This window comes from Monodelphis domestica, chromosome X, assembly GCF_027887165.1.
Source record: "Monodelphis domestica isolate mMonDom1 chromosome X, mMonDom1.pri, whole genome shotgun sequence".
Lineage (NCBI taxonomy): Eukaryota > Metazoa > Chordata > Mammalia > Didelphimorphia > Didelphidae > Monodelphis > Monodelphis domestica.
The window spans coordinates 16,053,330-16,077,678 of NC_077235.1; the positions used below are offsets into that span (position 1 = coordinate 16,053,330).

Sequence of the window (24,349 nt, forward strand, 5' to 3'; positions counted from 1 at the left end):
TATATATATATATATATATATATGTCTATCTGTGTGCTGTCTATCAATATATCTATATTTTCTGTGTATCTCTTTCTGCTATCTATGTATCTATCTGCCTGTCTGTATGTGTATCTATCCATCTGTCTGCCAGCCAGTCCCTTCTGGTTATCTCTATGTATGTTACTATGTATGTATGTATCTATTTGCTTCTCTTAGTTCTTCTCTTTCTGTGCATCTATTTGTCTGTGTGTCTGTCAGTTTTTTCTCTACAGAAATAGATAGCTATTTGTAAGAGAGGAATAGAGAGAGAGAGAGAGAAACAGAGAGACAGACAGAGAGAAAAACAGAGAGAGGAAAAGCAACAAATATGCCGATTGATAAATGGACAGGTTGATAGAGTGATAGAGATATACAGAGACACACAGATGGAATGAGATAGATTGATTGATTGATAGATGAATAGATAAATAGATAGACAGACACACAAACAGTGATATAGAGATAGAGTTAGATATAATGACATTTAGACAGAAAGGTAGACTGAGGTATCGATATATTAATAGACAGAGAGAATGATGGATAGCAACACAGAGGGTTAGACACACATAGAGAGACAGAGAGAGTAAAGCAGATCGATACATAGACATAAACAGTCAAATATCTAGAGAGATAGACTTGGGTGGACAGATTCAAAAAGAGAGAGATAGACAAAAAGATCACTAGGTTGATATGAATAGAAGGAAAGAGAAAAAGACTACCAGACAGAGACAGATTGATGGACGAAAAGACAGGACAGAGCGACAGACAGATACACAAATGAACAGAAAGACTGACAGACAGATTAGTTTCTCTGTCATTCTGTATATCTGCCTTCCTTTCTGTGTATCTACAAGTCTGTCTCACTGGATGTGCATCTGTTTGTCTATATATCCTGATTTTTGTATCTGTCTATCTCTCTGTCTCTATCTGTCTCTCTGTCTCTCTATGTATCTGTCTATCTATATGTCTGTCGATCTGTCTGTCTTTCTACTTATATATCTATCGATCTATCTATGTCTTTGTGTTCCTGTTGGTGTAGTTTATGTATCTATCTGCCTGCTTGTTTTGGCATGGTTCACACTGTGTGTATGTCATTTGTGTGTTTTAAAGTGTTGTGACATCCTGGGGAACTACAATTCCCAATGTGACCAGGTGGTCACAGCCCTTTGAGTCCCGGCTTCTGATTGGTCTTGTATTGGACCAATCCTGTGTTGGGGGATGGACTATGTCTATGGTCCCTCCTTAGCATGGGATTGGTCCATATCAAGACCAATCCTATGAAAGGAAAATGGGCATCATCTCTTGCCCAGCAGAGGATTGGTCAAATTCAAGACCAATTCTTCACGGGAAATAAGAAGGAGGGAACCCTGGAGCATGCTGGGAGATATAGTCCCGTAGGCCACAACCACTGAACACCCACCGGATCTCTCTATGTAGACGGAGACATGGACAGCTAGACAGACAGAAGAAGTGACACACAGATTATTTGATATGTTATTCTGTCTATTCTCCTACTGGTTGGTACGTCTGTCAGCCTGTCTGTGTTTCTTTTGTGGTTTTTCAAGTGTTGTGATATCCTTGGGAACTACAAGCCCCATTGTGCCCCAGGAATCTGTACCTTTTGAGTCCTGGCTTGGAATTGGTCCGGAATTCGACCAATTCCGTGGTGGGGGAGGGACAATACCCATGGCCCCTCCTTAGCCCAGAATTGGTCCATCTCTTTAGCAATCACGCACAGTAAAGTAGGGAGCATCATTCCTCACCCAGCCTAGGATTAGTCCAATTCAAGACCAATCCCAACCAGGAAAGATGGGGGAGGGACCCCTGGAGCACACTGGGAAATGCAGTTCCTCAGGCCACAATCTAAGAAGAGCAAAGCTATATCTAGCTCTATACCCATGTAGACTGAGTGATGGACAAGGGGACAGACAGACAGGAGGACTGAAAGACAGAGACTTTCGTTTTTCTGCTTTTCTGTCTTACTGCCTTCCTATCTATGGATCTGTCAGTCAATGTGTCTGTTTGCCCATCAGTCCTCTCTGGGTTTCTATCTCTACATAGGTATGTATGTATATACCTATCTATGTATGTATCTTTTTATCAATTGATCTCAAGTGTCTGTCAATCTGTCTGTTCATTGGTCTATCCCTCTATCTAATTTATAAGTCACTCGATCTTTCCCATTCTACTTCTCAGGTGTCCACTCTAGAAAATCAGGATAAGTGGTTGCAGGCAAGCAAAGCAGGTGATGGTGTCCCAGTTGGGTTCAGATGGCTCAGAAGATGTATTTGGTTCAAGATTGGAGGGGGAGTGGCAGACCTCCACTTTAGCCAGTGAGGTGAGTGGCTGTGGCAGACGGGATGATGGGTCGAAACCCTTCTTCTCAGTCTCTTCCATGAGTTGATCAAAGTCTTGAATAGGAAAGCAAGGAATCAAGATCTTAGAGGCTAAGCACTGCACCTTACTTACAGGGATCTTAACCTGTTGTCCTGACATTTCCCAACAAGGAGCATTTACTAAACAAGAATGGCATTTCCTTGGGCAGGCTATGAAAGAAAGGGAGGCAAAAGGACACAGAATGTTAGCCGCCATTGAGATCCCATGCACTCTAGTGAGGATAGTGCACAAACTGTGGAGAGATGAGCTGTTCCTCAGCTGCAGTCCCCACCTTTCACTGGTTCTACTCACTCTTCTTTCCCCTTTTAATGAGATGCCAAAGAGAAACACCCCTTCCTTAATGTTGCAGATGGCAAGAACTAGCCCCATGGCCTGGGACAAACCTCCTCCACAAACCCTTTGTTTCTGGGTCCTGTCCTCACTGCTGTCAAATGATAGCTAAACCGCAGCATGGAGGCATGATGTCTGGCTGTCCTCCCAAGGAGCAGCTTTTGCACCCATGCTCTTCCACCTCGGCTGCCTCCTGACCACATTCAACATGACCTTCCAAATCAATAAAATGTCTCTTTTTCTTCTGAAGCCAAGTTTCAGAGTCTTGCATTCTTCCCAATGGTATCCCTCCCAATCTCCTGGGGTGCATCTCTGAACCCACAACAATCATCCTGGGTGCCATTTAAAGAAAATGATGTAGACTCCTCAGGGAGGAAACTGACACCTGAGGCCAAGGAAGAAATGCAAAATCTTGAAACAGCTGGAGACCAGAAACTAAGTCTGGAGAATTGATCCTTCTCAAACTTTTCTAGCCGGGATCAGAAATTTTCTATTTTATTGCTTTTCATATTTTTTTTAGTCAATTTAGCATATTTTTCCTCCTTGGTTACAAGAATTATATTCTTTACACCCTTCCCGTAGCCGAGGGGCAATTCCACTGGGTATGACATGTATCCTTGATGAGAAGCTCTTTCCACGTTGTTGATGTTTGCACGAGGATGTTCATTTAGAGTCTATATCCCCATCCCTAACCCCCTGGACCCTTGTAATCTAGCAGTTGTTTTTCTTGGTTTTTCTACTCCCATAGTTTTCCTCGTGAATGTGGATAGTGTTCCATTCCTGGAGATCGTTCCAGTTCCTGTGGAATTCCTCCAATTCATTATTCCATTGAGCACCATAGTATTCCAGCACCAAGAGATACCACAATTTGTCCATCCATTCCCCAGTGGAAGGGCATCCCCTCCTTTTCCAATTTTTGGCCACTCCAAAGAGCTCAGCTATGAACAATTTTGTCTAAGTCTTTTTTCTTATTATCTCTTTAGGGTACAAACCCTGTAGTGCCATGGTTGGATCAAAAGGTAGACAGTCTTTTAGCTCCCTTTGGGCAGAGTCCCAAATTGGCCTCCATAATCGTTAAATCAATTCCCCAATGCACCTGCAATGCCTTCCTGTCCTAACTTTGGCACATCCCTTCCAGCATTCATTACTTTCCCTTTCTGTCATGTTAGCCAATCTGGTAGCCTCCATTTTCAAGAGGAGACACATTCTCATTGATGCATGGCATAAGAGTGACCACATTATTGGATAGATTCAAACTCTGAAACTGCAGGCAGTGTCACCTATTAATTGTTCGGGATTATCAGAGATACTGCTTACTCAAATGACAAAAAGGAGTCCCAGTACTGATGTCTGTCTAAACCCGATAGCAAGAATGCAAGTTGCAACATTCCATGTACAGCATCGGTCTTGGCCATTTAATTTTGCAAATGTGCTAGGTAAAATGGAGAATCCTCTTCCTAGGGCTGGAAACTTATAAACTGTGTATTTCTCTATAATTGTTCATGCAAAAGTAACATCCTTGAACTCGTTAACTTGGAAATAATGCCAAACTATCAAATACTCAGAAAAACTCAAATCTTTAACCACAATTTCACCTTCAAATCAATGTTGAAATTCATATTTAAAAGTTTCAAACAAGCACACAGACACACCCACACACCCACACACACCCTCCCAATCTAACTTTGGGGACGTGGGGATGTTCGGGATAAAAAACTGTTTTCATTCCCCTTTAACTCCTGAACAAATATAATCATGCTAGTCCGTAGACCAAAATGATTGTTAAAATAAGCCCCATATCTTAGCCCTTGCCTTTCTGAGGATTTCATAATAGGATGACAGAACATTTGATCAAACAGGAGAAAAGTGGGAAATAACTTAAATTAGGGAGAAAAGCTCCCTAATTTGAATACAAATGTCAGATATAAGTTGGTAATGATCAGCAGTCAGCTGTAGAACTTGATAGAAACTTAGCTAAGCCATTCCTCAGCCCTTCCATTGGCCCTTGTGATTGTATCCTAACCCATTTTCCTCCATAGCATTTATTTTCCCCATGATCTTTCCAAAGAATTCACCTATAGATCTCAATTCTCTCTCGCCATGCTAAGATTATCTTTCTTACTACCAATTCCTTCTAGGCTCCATCATTTCTTTCCTAACGTCTTCTGATTCGACTTCGAGACAACCCAGCACTCTGGAATCTTTGCTGTGACTTCTCCAATGGACAGATGTTCCGTTCCATCCTCTTAACGAGGTAAAGTGCTCCTATTTTCAACTTTCCTCCTTCAACTCAAAATGGGGACTAAGTCTGTCCTTTCTAGGTTTTCTACTTAATGGGCCTTGGCTCCAGGTAAATAGAATTCTCATGAGAAATAAATGGCCAATATTCCCTCTGCTGTAGAATTATTTCTCAAGTCAATGAAAAGGATAGGAAACAATCCTTCTCCAGATTCCGTACGTTGGGGACTCCTTCGGATATCTCTTAAAGATGTCACCTTGAGTAATACTTCAGATTCTGGGCTGCAGTAAATTCTGGTCTAGGCTTTTGGCTCCTATGAATCCTCTTCAGGCAAATCTTCCCTTTCATAGGTTTTTATCTCTTCACCCCCATACCAGAACTGGGGGAGGGAGGGGTAAAATCCAGGGCATTCATAGAACTGTCTTAGGAATTTCCCAGGTCTCTTTCTCTAGTAGTCATGTGCCAAAGATCATCAGAAATAATGCACACAAAACCATCAGTTTTCTCCACTTCAAAAGGAAAATTAGTTCTCCTTATTCCCTGGTCTTTTCAAACAAGAACTTATCTATTGAAATGGTTGCACTCTGGAAATTGACCTTCAAAATGCCGCAAATCAGGTTATTGTAGATGTTGCTTTTCCTTTCTCAAAAACTCAAACTGGTAACGTTTTCTCTCCAAAAACAGAACTTAGGGTTACTAAGGAAGAGGTTCAAAATTTCCTCTAACTAGGAACACCTCTACTATTCCCTTCCCTTTTTTCATTTTTTACTCTAATTTCCTTTGGGCTGCCAATTTGCCTTTCTCTTCTCCTTGAGGCAAAGCACTTTGGCCTATGGCTAAAGCTACTCCTAGAGAGGAAATTTGTGGCTCATATAAAAAATGTTCAGGGTTTCCTTAGCATTAAAAGCAAAGCATTCCCCCCCATATTTCATGTCCTTTGACAACAATTTAAAGACCAGTCAGGTCTGTAGTTGCCCATCCTCAAATGAACATTCTTTACTCCAGAAATCACACACACACACACAGACACACACACACACACACACACACACACACACACACACACACAGTAAACTGAAAAAAAAACCACTCCAGCTCTTTAAAAACAAATACCAGCTTGACAAAAATGTGAAATGACTGCACTCAAATAACCAAGTTAATACCTCAAAGGAAATGCATCTTATTGGCAATAATCAAAATTTACTATACTTGATATACACAATTTCACACATTTTTCCTAGCAAAACTTGGGAAGAAAAGATTAGACAGTAAAGTCAAGAATTTCTGGACCTCCTTTGGCTTTCAGCTCCATAATCCCCTGCGCAGATGGGCAGCTCCTCCCCTCCTCTCTAGCTTTTCAGAGGAATGAACTGTTGTAACCCAACTTGAAAGGCATTATTTGCTAACTTTTCTATCACCTGCATTCAGAGGACATCCCTTAGACCTTCAGCATAGCCCAAACCCCAGAGAGCCTTGAGATGATACCGAGAACTTACATTCTTCAGCTTCTAGAGGAAGCTCTTTCATAAACTAAATTGGATAACTCTTTAGACCTTAAGCCCTGACATTTCAATTCATGAGGAAACTTTGTCTGTTTTAATAGCCTTAAAGGAGTTACTCAGACCCTCTAGAGAAAGCTCTGGCTCTCACACTCCAACTCAAGCTTCCCTTTTAACACTTTCAGTCAACCATTCACGCATGTCACCTATACTATCCTCCCTCTTCCTTCTACTAGAAATACTACTTCACTCACCTACACAGGTTCCAACACTCAGTCACACACAAAACTTAGTCAATAGTGGAGCTTGTGGTCAGGTTGGACTGGGCTCCATTTTGGCCGACTTCCCGTGGAACACATTTGATTGATGTTCCACACTTTTTCTAACATTCCCAGCTACCTGGTCCATCATATATCATATATATAACTATGTACATATATGAATATGACCTTGGCAGCAGTCCCCCTGGGATATAGGCTTGGGCATGCATGGAAAAGCGATTGCCCACTTGCTTCCTAATTAAAGAGAGGTTCCTTTGTCCAGAGTTTAGCTTAACTAACTGAACCCTCCCAGCTTATTCCTGACTGAGGTCAATGATTTCTTCTGGGTACCTCACATCTGGTGGTCAAACTAGCTGGAGGTTTAGGCAGCCATAAGTTGGCCATCTGGGCTGCCTTGCCATTTGTTGACATGGAAATGGCACAGAACTCTCAAATACTCTGAGAAACCCAGTCTTGAATCAGGATAGGGATAAATCCCATATTATATCCTTTACTCAGAGTCTGGCGCCACATCTTTTCCAGGGCATAAACCCTTCACTCTGTGGATATTATCCTTGGGAGAGCCACCAGGTTAGGTGATAACTCCAAGTAAAAAAAAATTGGGGGAACCACATGGAGGAAATCCAGGAGCTGGGAAAGACGAGTGTCATTACTGTATCTACAAAGGACATCACTGACAGTATACAATCAAGCTTAGGAAAGGAATCCTAGCCAAAGGCTAGGTTGTAAGAGAGGGGGCTGCTTACAGTGGATACTGAAGAATGGTCCCTGCCAGGTATGGATCTTCTTGGGAAAGGGTCTCTTCATACAATAGGGGAGAGTACCTAACTAGGATTGTCATTCACCTAAGGGTTCCCCACTCAGTCTGAAACTGCTCACCTGGGATTCCCTTCAGGGTGGATTCCCATGGGAACAGGGAACAAGTACAATCTTTGGGGTCTCCAACCTACAAGTTCCTCCTGGAACCTAGGCTTCACCAGATCCCACTAGGCCCCAAGTATGTGGTTTCTAGATTCCATGTTGACACACCTAATTGCTGATGCTGTGAATACATTCACTGCATTCAATGAGGAAAAGTAGGAGCTGTATTTGCCAATGGTGGCCGTTAATGCAGGCACACTATGGTTTTTTACTGGAAACACAATTGCTTACAGTTTGACACGTGATGAAGATCATAGCACAGACTTGTAAAATCCCATGGGATTCCTTTTCTGTTGTTTATCTGGTTATTTGTTAAAAAGCAGTAAAAATTACAGGAATGTAAGATGTAGAACATGTTCTGTGGATTCACACCACCATCAATCCTATCTTGCAAAGACTGAGTTAAAATTTTAGAACACACTTTTTCTCTCACAACAATCTCCCCATTCCCCTCTCTGAGGAAATGTCAAAGGTCAATGGACTTCCCGGTGTTCCTGTTGTCAACCTGGAATCTAGAAGCCCCACACTTGTGGCCTAGACGGGTCTGATGTAGCCTGGGTTTCCGGAGGAGCTTGTAAGTTGGAGACCCCAAAGTTTGTACTTGTTCCCTGATCCCGTGAGAATCCAGAGAGATAGAGACAGACAAACAGAAAGACAGATAGGCAGGCCGACTGGCAGATGGGTAGTCAGATAGGTAGGAGGGCAGATAAATGGATATAAAGATAGCACATAGAGAGACACATAGACACAGACAGAGGGATAAGAAAGGCAGGGAGACAGACAGAGAGACAAATAGGAAGATAGAATCAAAAGACATAGAAACAGAAACAGAATGAGAGATAGTCAGAGACATTGAATATCGGAGAGTGAAACAACACGAAAGACAGAGACAGATAGATGGAAGGACAGACCGAGGGAAGATGGAATGGAGAGACAGACAGGCTGAGAGAGACACAGAAAATCAGGCAGTTGGATAGACAGACAGAAGGGGATAGACAGCAATAGAGATAGATCAGTAGACTGATATATAAAAAGAATTATAGAGAAACGGAGTGACACACGCAGAGAGACGGATTGACAGATATACAGAAAGACTGACAGATGGACTAGTTTCTCTGTCATTTTGTCTATCTGTTTTCCTTTCTGTGTATCTAAAAGTCTGTCTCACTGTATGTGCAACTGTCAATCTACCTATCTATCCATATTTTTATCTGTCTCTATCTTTTTGTCTGTCTGTCTGTCTGTCTATCTATCTATCTATCTATCTATCTCTTTGTATTTCTGTCGGTGTAGTCTATGTATTGTTAACTTGGAACTAACATGGAACTATTAAATAGTCAGAAAAACCAAGTCTTTACTCAGGATAGGAATAAGTCCAATTTGGCCCTTTACTCAGAGTCGGAGCACAAGCTTTTCAGGGTGCAAACCCTGGACTCTGGGGATGTTATCCCTGGGAGCTCCACAAAGCTAGATGACAACTCGGAGGAACACAAGCATTTGGGGAACCTATATACCATTTGGGAAAAGGAGGGGCAGGGAAAGATGACTGACATCATTATGGCTACAAAGAAAATGGGAGTGTTCAAACTACAGTGACAAGATACAATGGAGCTAGGGAAAAGAATCATAGGCAGAAGCTAGGGTGCAAGAGAAGGGGGATGCTTACAATAGTTACTAAAGGATGGTTCATGCCCAGGTCTGGCCTTCCTGAGAAAGGTTCTAATACAATAGGGGAAGCTACCTAAAACAAAGAATGTGCTTAGCATATGCTTATCTCACCCAGGCTCATCATTTCCCTTCAGGGTAGTTTCTCTTGGGAACAGGGAACAAGGACAAGCTTTTGGGGTCTCCAATCTACAGGCTAAATCTAAAATTGGGGTTCATCAGATAACACTAGGCCACAAGTTTGGGATTCCTAAATCCCACGTTGACAGTATCTATCAGCCTGCCTGTTTGTGCATGTATCAGCCTGTGTGTCTGACTTTTGTGGGTTTTAAGGTGTTGAAGCGTGGCGAACTACAACCCCCAGTGTGCACCAGGAGTCCCACCCCTTTGAGTCCTGCCTTGGGAGTGCTCCCGAATTCGACCAATCCCGAGTTACGAAAGGGACAAAGCGAATGGCCTCTCCTGAGCCCAGGAGTGATCCGTTTATAAGCCAATCATACACAGCAGTAGCGAGGAATATCCCTATCCCTGCCTCGGTCCAATTCAAGACCAATCCCTCCCAGGAAATGAGATGGAGGGACTGCTCGAGAATACTGCAGTGTGCAGTTCCTCAGGGCACAAGGCTACAAAACACATTCTATCTCTAGCTCTATATCCATATAGACTGAGAGATGGCCAAGGGGACCGACAGACAGGAGGACTGACAGACAGAGAGCTTCGTCAAAGGTCAATGGCATTCCCGGTTTCCCTATTGTCAACCTGGAATCAAGAAACCCCAAACTTGTGCCCTAGACGGGTCTGGTGTTGCCTGGGTGTCCGGAGAAGCTTGTAGTTTGGAGCCTCCAAAGTTTGTACTTGTTCCCTGATCCCGTGAGAATCCAGAGAGATAGAGACAGACAAACAGAAAGACAGATAGGCAGGCCGACTGGCAGATGGGTAGTCAGATAGGTAGCAGGGCAGATAGACGGATATAGAGATAGCATATAGAGAGACACGTAGTCAAACACAGACAGAGAGATAGACAGGGAGAGACAGATAGAGAGGTAAATAGATAGGAAGATAGAACGAAAAGACATAGAAACACAAACAGACAGAATGAGAGATAGTCAGAGAGATTGAAAGATTAATAGAACATGAGAATATCAGAGAATGAAACAAAGGGACAGACAGAGACAGATAGATGGAAGGACAGACCGAGGGAAGATAGAATGTAGAGATAGACAGACTGAGAGAGACACAGAAAGTCAGGCACATGGATAGACACACAGACACGGATAGACAGATAGCAATATAGATAGATAGATACAGTTAGATCTATAGATGGATATATAGTCAGAATGAGAGAAAAAAGGACTGATAGACACAGATAGACAGATCGACAGACATACAGAAAGACTGACAGATGGACTAGTTTCTCTGTTATTTTGTATATCTGTCTGTCTGTCTGTGTGCCTATCATCGTGTCCAACAGTCTGCAAGACGCATCTAGCAATGTCTATGTGTCCATGTGTTTATGGATGTATTTACGTATCTCTCTCTCTCTCTCTCTCTCTCTCTCTCTCTCTCTCTCTCTCTCTCTCTCTCTCTCTCTTTCTCTCTCTCTCTTTTTCTCTCTCTTTTCTATCTGTCTATCTGTGTGCTGTCTGTCTTCCAATATTTCTATATTTTCTGGGTGACTCTTTCTGCTGTCTATGTATCTCTCTGCCTGTCTGTATGTATATCTATCTATCTGTCTGCCAGCCAGTCTCTTCTGCTTATCTCTATGTATGTATCTCTCTATCTCTCTATCTTTCTATCTTTCTATCTATCTATCTATCTATCTATCTATCTATCTATCTATCTGTGTATCTATTTATATATTCTCTTCTCTCAGTCTCTGTCTTTCTGTCCATCTATCTGTCTGTCTGTCTGTCAGGTTGTTTTCTCTACACAGAAAGATAGCTATTTGTGAGAGAGGGAGGGAGGGAGGAAGAAATAGAGAGATAGATAGATAAAGAGAGAGAGAGAGAAATAAAGAGAGAGAGAATGAAAGATCCCTCTGGATGGTTCAGGATCACTGCATTGCCACTAATGAAGAAGTTCATTTCATTCCATTGTACCACAGTGTATCCTTCTCAGTCTACAATGTTCTCCTGCTTCTGCTCCTCTCACTCTGCATCCATTCCTGGAGGTCTTTCTAGTTCCCGTGGAATTCCTCCAGTTTATTGTTCCTTTTAGCACCATAGTATTCCAGCACCAAGAGATACCACAGTTTGTTCAGCCATTCCCCAATGGAAGGACATCCCCTCCTATTCCAATTTTTAGAGATTCCAAAGAGCGCAGGTATCAATATTCTTAGCCAATACTTTTTTCTTATTATGTCTGTGGGGTACAAACCCAGTAGTGCTATGGCTGGATCAAAAGGAAGACAGTCTTTTTGCGCTTTTTGGACTGAATTCCAAATTGCCCTCCAGAATGGTTGCATCAATTTAACACTCCACCAGCAATCCCTTCATGTACTGACTTGGCTACATCCCCTGCAGCATTCATTACTTTCCCTTGCCGTCATGTTAGTCAATCTGTCTAGCCTCTATTTTCAAGAGGAGACACATTCTCACTGATGCATGGCATCAGAGTGACCACATTATTGGATTGGTTCAAACGTTGAAACATCAGGCAGTGTCACCTATTAGTTGTTCGGGATTGGCAGAGGTACTGCTTATTCAAATGACAAAAAGGGTCCCAGTACTGAGTTTGTCTAAACCCAATAGCAAGAATGCAAGTTGCAACGTTCCATGTACTGTATCGGCCTTGGCAATTAAATTTTTTAAGTGTGGTAGGTAAAATGGGGAATCATCTTCCTAGTGCCGGAATCTCGCAAACTGTTTATTTCTCTATAATTGTTCTTTCAAAAGTAACATCCTTGAACCTGTTAACTTGGAAATAATGCCGAGCTATCAAATAGTCAGAAAAATCCAAGTCTTTTACCACAATTTCACCGTCATAACGATTTCGAAATTAAAATTTAAAAGTTTCGCGCGCACACACACACAAAGACACACGCACACACACACACACATCCTCTCTCTATCTTTGGGGACATTGGGATGCTCTGGATTGAAAAACTGTTTACACTCCCCTTTACCTACTGAACAAAATATAATCATGCCAGTCTGTAGACCAAAATGATCCTTATAATAATTCCCATATTCTAAGCCTTGCCTTTCTGAGGATTTTATCATAGATTGAGAGAACATTTGCTCTAACAGGAGAAAAGTGGGAAATACCTCAAAACGGGGGATAAAAGCTCCCTAATTTGGAATACGAATGTCAAGTATAAGTTGGCAATGATGATCAGTCAGCTGTAGAACTTGATAGAAATTTAGCTGAGCCAATCCTCAGCCCTTCCATTGGCCCTTGTGACTATATCCTAACCCATTTTCCTCCATAGCATTTCCTTTCCCCATGACCTTTCCAAAGAATTTACCCTTAGATCTCAATTCTCTCTCGCCATGCTAAGATTATCTTTCTTACTTTGAGACTTTGAGACAACCCAGGACTCTGGAATCTTTGCTGCAACTTCTCCAATGAACTGATGTTCCTTTCCATCCTCTTAATAAGGTAAAATGCTCCTATTTTCAACTTTCCTCTTTCAGACCAGTCTGGGGACTAACTCTGTCTTTTCTAGGTTCTGTACTAAAAGGGCCTTGGGGTCAGGTTAATAGAATTCTCAGGGGAAATCAAATCGCCAGTTTTCCCTCTGCTGTAGAAATATTTCTAAAGTCATTGAAAATTACAGGACACAATCCTTCCCTGAATACCGTATCTGGGGGACTCCTTCAGATTTCTCCTAAGATGTCTCTTTGAGCAGTTCTTTAGATTCTGGGCAGGAGAAAAATCTGGTCCAGGATTTTTGCTCCTAGGAAACATCTTGAGGTAAATCTTCACTTTCATAAGTTTTCATCTCTTCACCCCCACGCCAGAACTGGGGGGGCAGGGTAAAATCTAGGGCGTTCTAGAAATATCTTAGGAGTTTCCCAGGTGGGGAATTCCTTTCTCTATTAGCTGTCATGTGCCAATGATCATCAGAAATAATGCTTATAAAACCATCAGTTCTCTCCACTTCAAAATCAAAATTAGTTCTCATTATTCTCTGGTCTTTTCAAACAAAAACTTATCTATTGGAATGGTTGCACTCTGGAAATTGACCTTCCACATGCCCCAAATCAGGTTATAGTGGATGATGCTTTTCCTTTTTTAAAAACTAAAACCTGTAACATTTTCTCTCAAAAAACAAAACTTAGGGTTACTAAGGAAAAGGTTCAAAATTTCCTCTAAATAGTAACACCTCTACTATTCCTTCTCTTTTTCTTTTTTTACTCTAATTTGCTTTCCGTGGCCAATTTGCCTTTCTCTTCGCCTTTCCTCAAAGCACATTGGCTTATGGTTAAAGGTGCTCCTAGAGAGGACATTAGTACCTCAATTAAAAAATGTTCAGGGTTTCCTTAGCATTGAAAGCAAAACCTTTTCCCCCGTATTTCCTGTCCTTTGACGACAATTGAATGACCCGTCACGTACATAGTTGCCCATCCTCAAATGAACTTTCTTTACTCCAGAAATCATACACACACACACACACACACACACACACACACACACACACACACACAGAGTAATCTGAAAAAATCATCTCTTGCTCTTTAGAAGCAAATAATAGCTTGACAAATATGTGCAATGATTGCACTGAAGTAACAAAGTTATTATTACCCAGTAGAAAATGCATCTTATTGGCAATACTCAAAATTCACTGCACTTGATGTACACGATTTCACACATTTGTCCTACAAAACTTGGGAAGAAGATTAGACTATAAAGTCAAGAGTTTCTGGACCTCCTTTGGCCTTCTGCTCAATGATCCCCTGTGCAGTTAGCCAGCTCCTGCCCTTGTCTCTAGCTTTTCAGAGGAATGAACTGTTGTAACACAACTTGATAGACATTATTTGCTAATATTTCTATCACCTGCATTCAGAAGAAATCCATTGGGATTATAGTATAGCCCAAACCCCAAAGATCATTGAGAGGAAATGGAGAACTTAAGTTCTACAGGTTCTAGGAGAAGCATTTTCATACATCAAATTTGATAACTCGTTAGAATTTAACCCCAGACATTTCAAATCAAGAAGACACTTTCTGTATTTTAGTAGGCTGAAAGCATTTACCCTGACCCTCTATAAAACACTCTGGCTCTCACATTCCAATTCAAGCTTCCCATTCAACGCTTTCAGCCAACGATTTACCCATGTCACCTATACTATCCTTGCTCTTCCTTCTACTAGAAATACTTCTTCACTCACAAACACATGTACAAATACTCTGTGACAAAAAAAGTTAGTCCGTGGGGGAGCGTGTGTTCAGGTTGAACCGGGCTCCATTTTGGCCGACTTACCTTGGAACCAGATTTGATTGATGTTCCACACTTTTTCAAACATTCCCAGGTACCTGGTCCGTCATATATCATATATATAACTATGTACTTATGTGAACATAAACTTGGCAGCAGTTCCACTGGCGTGTTGGCTGCAGTATGCACGGAAACGCGATTGTCCACTTGGTTCCTAATTAAACAGACATTCCTTTGCCGACAGTTAGGAAAGGAATCCTTGCAAAAGGCTAGGGTCTAAGAGAGGGGCTACTTACAATGGATACTGAAGAATGGTCCCTGCCAGGTGTGGAATTCTTGGGAAAGGGTGTCTTGATACCGTAGAGGAGACTACCTAACTAGGATTGTCATTCACCTGAGGGTCCCCCACTCAGTCTGAAACTGTTCGCCTGGGATTCCCTTCAGTGTGGAGTCCCATGGCAACAGGGAACAAGTACAATCTTTGAGGTCTCCAACCTACAAGCTCCTCCTGAAACCTGGGTTTCAGCACATCCCACAAATCACATGTTTGAGGTTTCTAGATTCCATGTTGACCCTTCTTATTGCTGATGCTGTAAATACATTCACTACATTCAGTCAGGAAAAGCAGTATTTGCCAACGGTGGCCGTTAATGCAGGCACAGTAAGGTTTTTTGCAGGAAATAGAATTGCTTACAGTTTGACACGTGATGAAGATCATAGCACAGACTAGTAAAATCCCACGTCATTCATTGTCTGTTGTTTATCTGGTCATTTGTTAAATAGCTGTAAAAATTAAAGGAATGTAAGATGTAGAACCTATTCTGTTGATTGACACCACCGTGAATCCTTACTTTCAAAGACAGAGTTAAATTTTTAGAACACACTTTGGCTCTCACACCAATCTCCGCAATCCCCTCTCTGAGAGTATGTCAAAGATAAATGGCCTTCCTGGTTTTCCTATTGTCAACCTGGAATCAAGAAACCCCAAGCTTGTGTCCTAGAAGGATCTGGTGAAGCCTGGGTTTGTGGAGGACCTTGTAGGTTGGAGTCCCCAAAGTTTGTACTTGTTCCCTGATCCCGTGAGAATCCAGAGAGATAGAGGCAGACAAACAGAAAGACAGATAGGCAGGCCAACTGGCAGATGGGTACTCAGATAGGTAGGAGGGCAGATAGATGGTTATAGAGGTAGCACATGTAGTCTATATAACTGTCTACCTGCCTGCCTGTGTATCTTATGAGTCTGTCTGTATCTCTGCCAATCAGTCAGGTCTGGCTATATATCTCTCTGTGTGTTTTTATGTGCCCATATTTTTATGTATCTATTTATGTATCTCTCTATGTATCTGTATCTCTCTATGTATATATCTAACTACTGTTGATTTGTAAAAACAGAAAATATTAAATAGTCAGAAAAATGACTCATCAGGGAAAAGGGGTTTACTGTGACAGTAGAGCTCTAGACAGAGTTGGGTGCCACAAGGCTACAGAGTCCCAAGACTGAAATCTGGTTGGTCTGGTCACTGACCCCTGGGAAAGGCAACAGCACAAGATTGGCAAGTTCCAAAGAAGAAAACAATTTGGGGACCTTCTCCACCATTTTGGGTAAAATCCCAGGCAGGGAAAGATTATTGACTTTCCTTTAACAACAAAGAAAAAGGGAGTGTTCAAACTCTACTGACAGCAATAAATGAAGCTTGGGAAAAGAATCACAGCTTGAGTTGAGGGTCTAAGGGAAAGGGCTGCTGACAGTGGAGACTAAAGATGGTCCCTGATCAGGTGGGGATTTACTTGGGAAAACATCTCTGATCCCACAGAGTAGACTACCTAAAACAAAGAGGGTCCTGAGCATCTGCTTAGTCCCATTCAAGTAGAATTGGTATTCACTTGAGGCTCCATTATTTAGTCTGAACCTGCTAGCCTGAGGTTCCCTTCTGGGTGGATTCTCACAGAAAGAAAGAACAAATACAAACATTGAGTATTCAACTGAGAAGCTAGTCCTAACCTTGGGTTTCATCTGATCTTACTATGCCACAAGGTTGGGGTTTCTAAACTCCGTTTTGACACTCTGTTTATCTATCTATCTCTCTGTCTATATATGTAATTCTTTCTTTGTGATTGTCGCTCTGTCCATGTCTGTTCCTTGCTCGGTCTCTCTCTCTCTCTCTCTCTCTTTCGCTCTCGCTCTTGCTCTTTGTTTTTATATCTTCCTATCTGTGTGCTGTCTGTCTATCAATATATCTATATTTTCCATGTGTCTCTTTGTGCTTTCTATGTATCTGTCTGCCTGTATGTATGTGTATCTATCCATCTGTCTGCCAGCCAGTCCCTTCTGGTAATCTCTATGTATGTATGTATGTATGTATGCATGTATGTATGTATGTATGTATGTATGTATTTGCTTCTCTTAGTCTTTGTCTTTCTGTCTATCTATTTGTCTGTGTGTCTGTCAGTTTTTTTCCCTACACAAATAGATAGCTATTTGTGAGAGAGGAATAGAGAGAGAGAAAAACAGAGTGACGACAGAGAGACAGAGAGAGGGAAAGCAACAAATATGCAAAATGATAAATGTACAAGTTTATAGGTTGATAGACCGAGAGACATATAGAGGTAGACATGTAGAGAGACAAACAGATAGAATTAGATAGATAGATAAATAGATAGAGAGAGAGAGAGAGAGTCAGAGAAAGAGACTGATAGATATATAGAGACACAGTTAGATATAATGACATTTAGACAGAGAGGTAGACTGAGGTATCGATATATTAATAGACAGAGAGAATGATGGATAGCAACACAGAGGGTTAGACACACATAGAGAGACAGAGAGAGTCAAGCAGATCGATACATAGACATAAACAGTCAAATATCTAGAGAGATAGACTTGGGTGGACAGATTCAAAAAGAGAGAGATAGACAAAAAGATCACTAGGTTGATATAAATAGAAGGAAAGAGAAAAAGACTACCAGAGAGAGATTGATGGACGAAAAGACAGGACAGAGCGACAGACAGATACACAAATGAACAGAAAGACTGACAGACAGATTAGTTTCTCTGTCATTCTGTCTATCTGCCTTCCTTTCTGTGTATTTACAAGTCTGTCTCATTGGATGTGCATCTGTTTGTCTATATATCTTGATTTTTGTATCCGTCTATCTGTCTGTCCCTATCTGTCTCTCTGTCTATGTATCTGTCTATCTATATGTCTGTCGATCTGTCTGTCTTTCTACTTATATATCTATCGATCTATCTATGTCTTTGTGTTCCTGTTGGTGTAGTTTATGTATCTATCTGCCTGCTTGTTTTGGCATGGATCACACTGTGTGTATGTCATTTGTGTGTTTTAAAGTGTTGTGACATCCTGGGGAACTACAACTCCCAATGTGACGCAGTGGTCACATCCCTTTGAGTCCTGGCTTCTGATTGGTCTTGTATTGGACCAATCCTGTGTTGGGGGATAGACTATGTCTATGGTCCCTCCTTAGCATGGGATTGGTCCATATCAAGACCAATCCTATGAAAGGAAAATGGGCATCATCTCTTGCCCAGTAGAGGATTGGTCAAATTGAAGAACAATTCTTCACGGGAAATAAGAAGGAGGGAACCCTGGAGCATGCTGGGAGACATAGTCCCGTAGGCCACAACCATTGAACACCCACTGGATCTCTCTATGTAGATGGAGACATGGACAGCTAGACAGACAGAAGAACTGACACACAGATTATTTGATATGTTATTCTGTCTATTCTCCTACTGGTTGGTACATCTGTCAGCCTGTCTGTGTTTCTTTTGTGGTTTTTCAAGTGTTGTGATAGACTCGGGAACTACAAGCCCCATTGTGCCCCAGGAATCTGTACCTTTTGAGTCCTGGCTTGGGATTGGTCCGGAATTCGACCAATCCCGTGGTGGGGGAGGGACAATACCCATGGCCCCTCCTTAGCCCAGAATTGGTCCATCTCTTTAGCAATCACGCACAGTAAAGTAGAGAGCATCATTTGTCACCCAGCCTAGGATTAGTCCAATTCAAGACCAATCCCAACCAGGAAAGATGGGGGAGGGGCCCCTGGAGCACACTGGGGAATGCAGTTCCTCAGGCGACAACCTAAGAAGAGCAAAACTATATCTTGCTCTATATCCATGTAGACTGAGAGATGGACAAGGGGACAGACAGACAGGAGGACTGAAAGACAGAGACTTTCGTTTTTCTACTTTTCTGTCTTACTGCCTTCCTATCTATTGGTCTGTCAGTCAAAGTGTCTGTCTGCCCATCAGCCCTCTCTGGGTCTCTATCTCTACATAGGTATGTATGTATGTACCTATCTATGTATGTATCTTTCTATCAATCGATCTCAAGTGTCTGTCAATCTGTCTGTCCATTGGTCTATCCCTGTATCTAATTTATAAGTCACACGATCTTTCCCATTCTACTTCTCAGGTGTCCACTCTAGAAAATCAGGATAACTGATTCCAGACAAGCAAAGCATGTGATGGTGCCCCAGTTGGGTTCAGATGGCTCAGAAGATGTATTTGGTTCAAGATTGGAGGGGGAGTGGCAGACCTCCACTTTGGCCAGTGAGGTGAGTGTCTGTGGCAGACGGGATGATGGGTCCAAACCCTTCTTCTCAGTCTCTTCCATGAGTTGATGAAAGTCTTGAATAGGAAAGCAAGGAATCAAGATCTCAGAGGCTAAGCACTGCACCTTACTTACAGGGATCTTAACCTGTTGTCCTGACATTTCCCAACGAGGAGCATTTACTAAACAAGAATGGCATTTCCTTGGGCAGGCTATGAATCAAAGTGAGGCAAAAGGACACAGAATGTTAGCCACCATTGAGATCCCATGCACTCTAGTGAGGATACTGCACAAACTGTGGAGAGTTGAGCTGTTCCTCAGCTGCAGTCCCCACCTTTCACTGCTTCTACTCACTCTTCTTTCCCCTTTTAATGAGATGCCAAAGAGAAACACCCCTTCCTTAATGTTGCAGATGCCAAGAACCAGCCCCATGGCCTGGGACAAACCTCCTCCCCAAGCCCCTTGTTCCTGGGTCCTGTCCTCACTGCTGTCAAATGATAGCTAAACCGCAGCATGGAGGCATGATGTCTGGCTGTCCTCCCAAGGAGCAGCTTTTGCACCCATGCTCTTCCACCTCGGCTGCCTCCTGACCACATTCAAAATGACTTTCCAAATCAATAAAATGTCCCCTTTTCTTTTGAAGCCAAGTTTCAGAGTCTTGCATTCTTGACAATGGAATCCCTCCCATCTCCAGGAGTGCATCTCTGAACCCCACAACAATCATCCTGGGTGCCATTCAAAGAAAATGATGTAGACTCCTCAGGGAGGAAACTGACACCTGAGGCCAAGGAAGAAATGCAAAATCTTGAAACAGCTGCAGACCAAAATCAAGTCTGGAGAATTGATCATTCTCAAACTTTTCTAGCTGGGATCAGCAATTTTCTATTTTATTGCTTTTCATATTTTTTTAGTCAATTTAGCATATTTTTCCTCCTTGGTGATAAGAAATATATTCTTTACACTCTTCCCGTAGCCGAGGGGCAATTCCACTGGGTATGACATGTATCCTTGTTGAGAAGCTCTTTCCACGTTGTTGATGTTTGCACGAGGATGTTCATTTAGAGTCTATATCCCCATCCTTAACCCCCTGGACCCGTAATCTAGCAGTTGTTTTTCTTGGGTTTTTCTACTCCCACAGTTTTCCTTGTGAATGTGAATAGTGTTCCATTCCTGGAAATCGTTCCAGTTCCTGTGGAATTCCTCCAATTCATTATTCCATTGAGCACCATAGTATTCCAGCACCAAGAGATACCACAATTTGTTCATCCATTCCCCAGTGGAAGGTCATACCCTCCTTTTCCAATTTTTGGCCACTCCAAAGAGCTCAGCTATGAACAATTTTGTCTAAGTTTTTTTTCTTATTATCTCTTTAGGGTACAAACCCTGTAGTGCCATGGTTGGATCAAAAGGTAGACAGTCTTTTAGCTCCCTTTTCGGCAGAGTCCAAATTGCCCTCCATAATCGTTAAATCAATTCCCCAATGCACCTGCAATGCCTTCCTGTCCTAACTTTGGCACATCCCTTCCAGCATTCATTACTTTCCCTTTCTGTCATGTTAGCCAATCTGTGTAGCCTCCATTTTCAAGAGGAGACACATTCTCATTGATGCATGGCATCAGAGTTTCACCATTATTGGATAGATTCAAACTTTGAAACACCAGGCAGAGTCACCTATTAGTTGTTCGGGATTGGCAGAGATACTGCTTACTCAAATGACAAAAAGGGGTCCGAGTACTGATGTTCGTCTAAACCCAAAAGCAAGAATGCAAGTTGCAACATTCCATGTACAGCATCGGTCTTGGCCATTTAATTTTGCAAATGTGCTAGGTAAAATGGAGAATCCTCTTCCTAGAGCTGGAATCTTTCAAACTGTGAATTTCTCTATAATTGTTTTTTCAAAAGTAACATCCTTGAACTCGTTAACTTGGAAATAATGCCAAACTATCAAATAGTCAGAAAAACTCAAATCTTTAACCACAATTTCACCTTCAAATCCATGTTGAAATTCATATTTAAAAGTTTCAAACAAGCACACAGACACACAAATACACACCCACACCCACACCCTCTACCCCCGACAAACACACATACACACCCTCCCAATCTAACTTTGGGGACATGGGGATGTTCGGGATAAAAAACTGTTTTCATTCCCCTTTAACTCCTGAGCAAATATAATCATGCTAGTCCGTAGACCAAAATGATTGTTAAAATAAGCCCCATATCTTAGCCCTTGCCTTTCTGAGGATTTTATCATAGGATGACAGAACATTTGATCAAACAGGAGAAAAGTGGGAAGTAACTTAAAATGGGGAAGAAAAGCTCCAGAATTTGAATACAAATGTCAGGTATAAGTTGGTAATGATCAGCAGTCAGCTGTAGAACTTGATCGAAACTTAGCTAAGCCATTCCTCAGCCCTTCCATTGGCCCTTGTGATTGTATCCTAACCCATTTTCCTCCATAGCATTCATTTCCCCCATGATCTTTCCAAAGAATTCACCTATAGATCTCAATTCTCTCTCGCCATGCTAAGATTATCTTTCTTACTACCAATTCCTTCTAGGCTCCATCATTTCTTTCCTAACGTCTTCTGATTCGACTTTGAGACAACCCAGCACTCTGGAATCTTTGCTGCGACTTCTCCAATGGACAGATGTTCCGTTCCATCCTCTTAACGAGGTAAAGTGCTCCTATTTTCAACTTTCCTCCTTCAACTCAGAATGGAGACTAAGTCTGTCCTTTCTAGGTTCTCTACTTAATGGGCCTTGGCTCCAGGTAAATAGAATTCTCAGGAGAAATAAATGGCCAATTTTCCCATTCTATAGAAGTATTTCTCAAGTCAATGAAAAGGATAGGAAACAATCCTTCTCCAGATTCAGTACGTTGGGGACTCCTCCGAATATCTCTTAAAGATGTCACCTTCAGTAATACTTCAGATTCTGGGCTGCAGTAAATTCTGGTCTAGGCTTTTGGCTCCTATGAAACCTCTTCAGGCAAATCTTCCCTGTCATATGTTTTTATCTCTTCACCCCCATACCAGAACTGGGGGAGGGAGGGGTAAAATCCCAGGGCATTCATAGAAATGTCTTAGGAATTTCCCAGGTCTCTTTCTCAAGCTGTCCTGTGCCAAAGATCATCAGAAATAATGCACACAAAACCATCAGTTTTCTCCACTTCGAAAGGAAAATTAGTTCTCCTTATTCCCTGGTCTTTTCAAACAAAAACTTATCTGTTGAAATGGTTGCACTCTGGAAATTGACCTTCAAAATGCCCCAAATCAGGTTATTGTAGATGATGCTTTTCCTTTTTCAAAAACTCAAACTGGTTACATTTTCTCTCCAAAAACAAAACTTAGGGTTACTAAGGAAGAGGTTCAAAATTTCCTCTAACTAGTAACACCTCTACTATTCCCTTCCCTTTTTTCATTTTTTACTCTAATTTCCTTAGGGCTGCCAATTTGCCTTTCTCTTCTCCTTGCCTCAAAGCACTTTGGCCTATGGCTAAAGCTGCTCTTAGAGAGGAAATTTGTGGTTCATATAAAAAATGTTCAGGGTTTCCTCATGATTAAAAGCAAAGCATTCCCCACCGTATTTCATGTCCTTTGACAACAATTTAAAGACCAGTCAGGTCTGTAGTTGCCCATCCTCAAATGAACATTCTTTACTCCAGAAATCACACACACACACACACACACACACACACACACACACACACACACACACACAGAGTAAACTGAAAAAAAAAAACACTCCAGCTCTTTAAAAACAAATACCAGCTTGACAAAAATGTGAAATGACTGCACTCAAATAACCAAGTTAATACCTCAAAGGAAATGCATCTTATTGGCAATAATCAAAATTTACTATACTTGATATACACAATTTCACACATTTTTCCTAGCAAAACTTGGGAAGAAAATATTAGACAGTAAAGTCAAGAATTTCTGGACCTCCTTTGGCTTTCAGCTCCATAATCCCCTGCGCAGATGGGCAGCTCCTCCCCTCCTCTCTAGCTTTTCAGAGGAATGAACTGTTGTAACCCAACTTGAAAGGCATTATTTGCTAACTTTTCTATCACCTGCATTCAGAGGACATCCATTAGACCTTCAGCATAGCCCAAACCCCAGAGAGCCTTGAGATGATACGGAGAACTTACATTCTTCAGCTTCTAGAGGAAGCTCTTTCATAAACTAAATTGGATAACTCTTTAGACCTTAAGCCCTGACATTTCAATTCATGAGGAAAGTTTCTCTATTTTAATAGCCTTAAAGGAGTTACTCAGACCCTCTAGAGAAAGCTCTGGCTCTCACACTCCAACTCAAGCTTCCCATTTAACACTTTCAGTCAACCATTCACGCATGTCACCTATACTATCCTCCCTCTTCCTTCTACTAGAAATAGTACTTCACTCACATACACAGGTTCCAACACTCAGTCACACACAGAACTTAGTCAATAGTGGAGCTTGTGGTCAGGTTGGACTGGGCTCCATTTTGGCCGACTTCCCTTGGAACCAGATTTGATTGATGTTCCACACTTTTTCTAACATTCCCAGGTACCTGGTCCATCATATATCATATATATAACTATGTACATGTATGAATATGACCTTGGCAGCAGTCCCCCTGGGATATAGGCTCGGGCATGCATGGAAAAGCGATTGCCCACTTGCTTCCTAATTAAAGAGAGGTTCCTTTGTCCAGAGTTTAGCTTAACTAACTGAACCCTCCCAGCTTATTCGTGACTGAGCTCAATGATTTCTTCTGGGTACCTCACATCTGGTGGTCAAACTAGCTGGAGGTTTAGGTAGCCATAAGTTGGCCATCTGGCCTGTCTTGCCATTTGTTGACATGGAAATGGCACAGAACTCTCAAATACTCTGAGAAACCCAGTCTTGAATCAGGATAGGGATAAATCCCATAATATATCCTTTACTCAGAGTCTGGCGCCACAACTTTTCCAGGGCATAAACCCTTCACTCTGTGGATATTATCCCTGGGAGAGCTACCAGGTTAGGTGATAACTCCAAGTAAAAAAAATTTGGG

The 24,349-nt window shown here is 41.8% G+C and overlaps 1 long non-coding RNA gene across 3 annotated transcripts in view; it reads left to right on the forward strand.

The window, feature by feature from the left end:
* The first annotated feature begins 1,612 nt into the window (after positions 1–1,612).
* The window catches only part of LOC130456080 (uncharacterized), a 42,049-nt gene continuing 19,312 nt past the window's right edge, over positions 1,613–24,349 (forward strand). The window contains exons 1-5 of one of the 3 annotated variants that reach the window (XR_008914373.1): positions 1,613–2,082; positions 2,218–2,359; positions 4,887–5,002; positions 19,167–19,308; positions 21,869–21,984. This is a non-coding gene — a long non-coding RNA (uncharacterized LOC130456080). Of the gene's footprint in view, positions 2,083–2,217; positions 2,360–4,886; positions 5,003–17,959; positions 18,488–18,570; positions 19,032–19,166; positions 19,309–21,868; positions 21,985–24,349 lie in introns of those variants that run through there. The other 2 variants (XR_008914374.1, XR_008914371.1) reach the window with 2 other exon arrangements.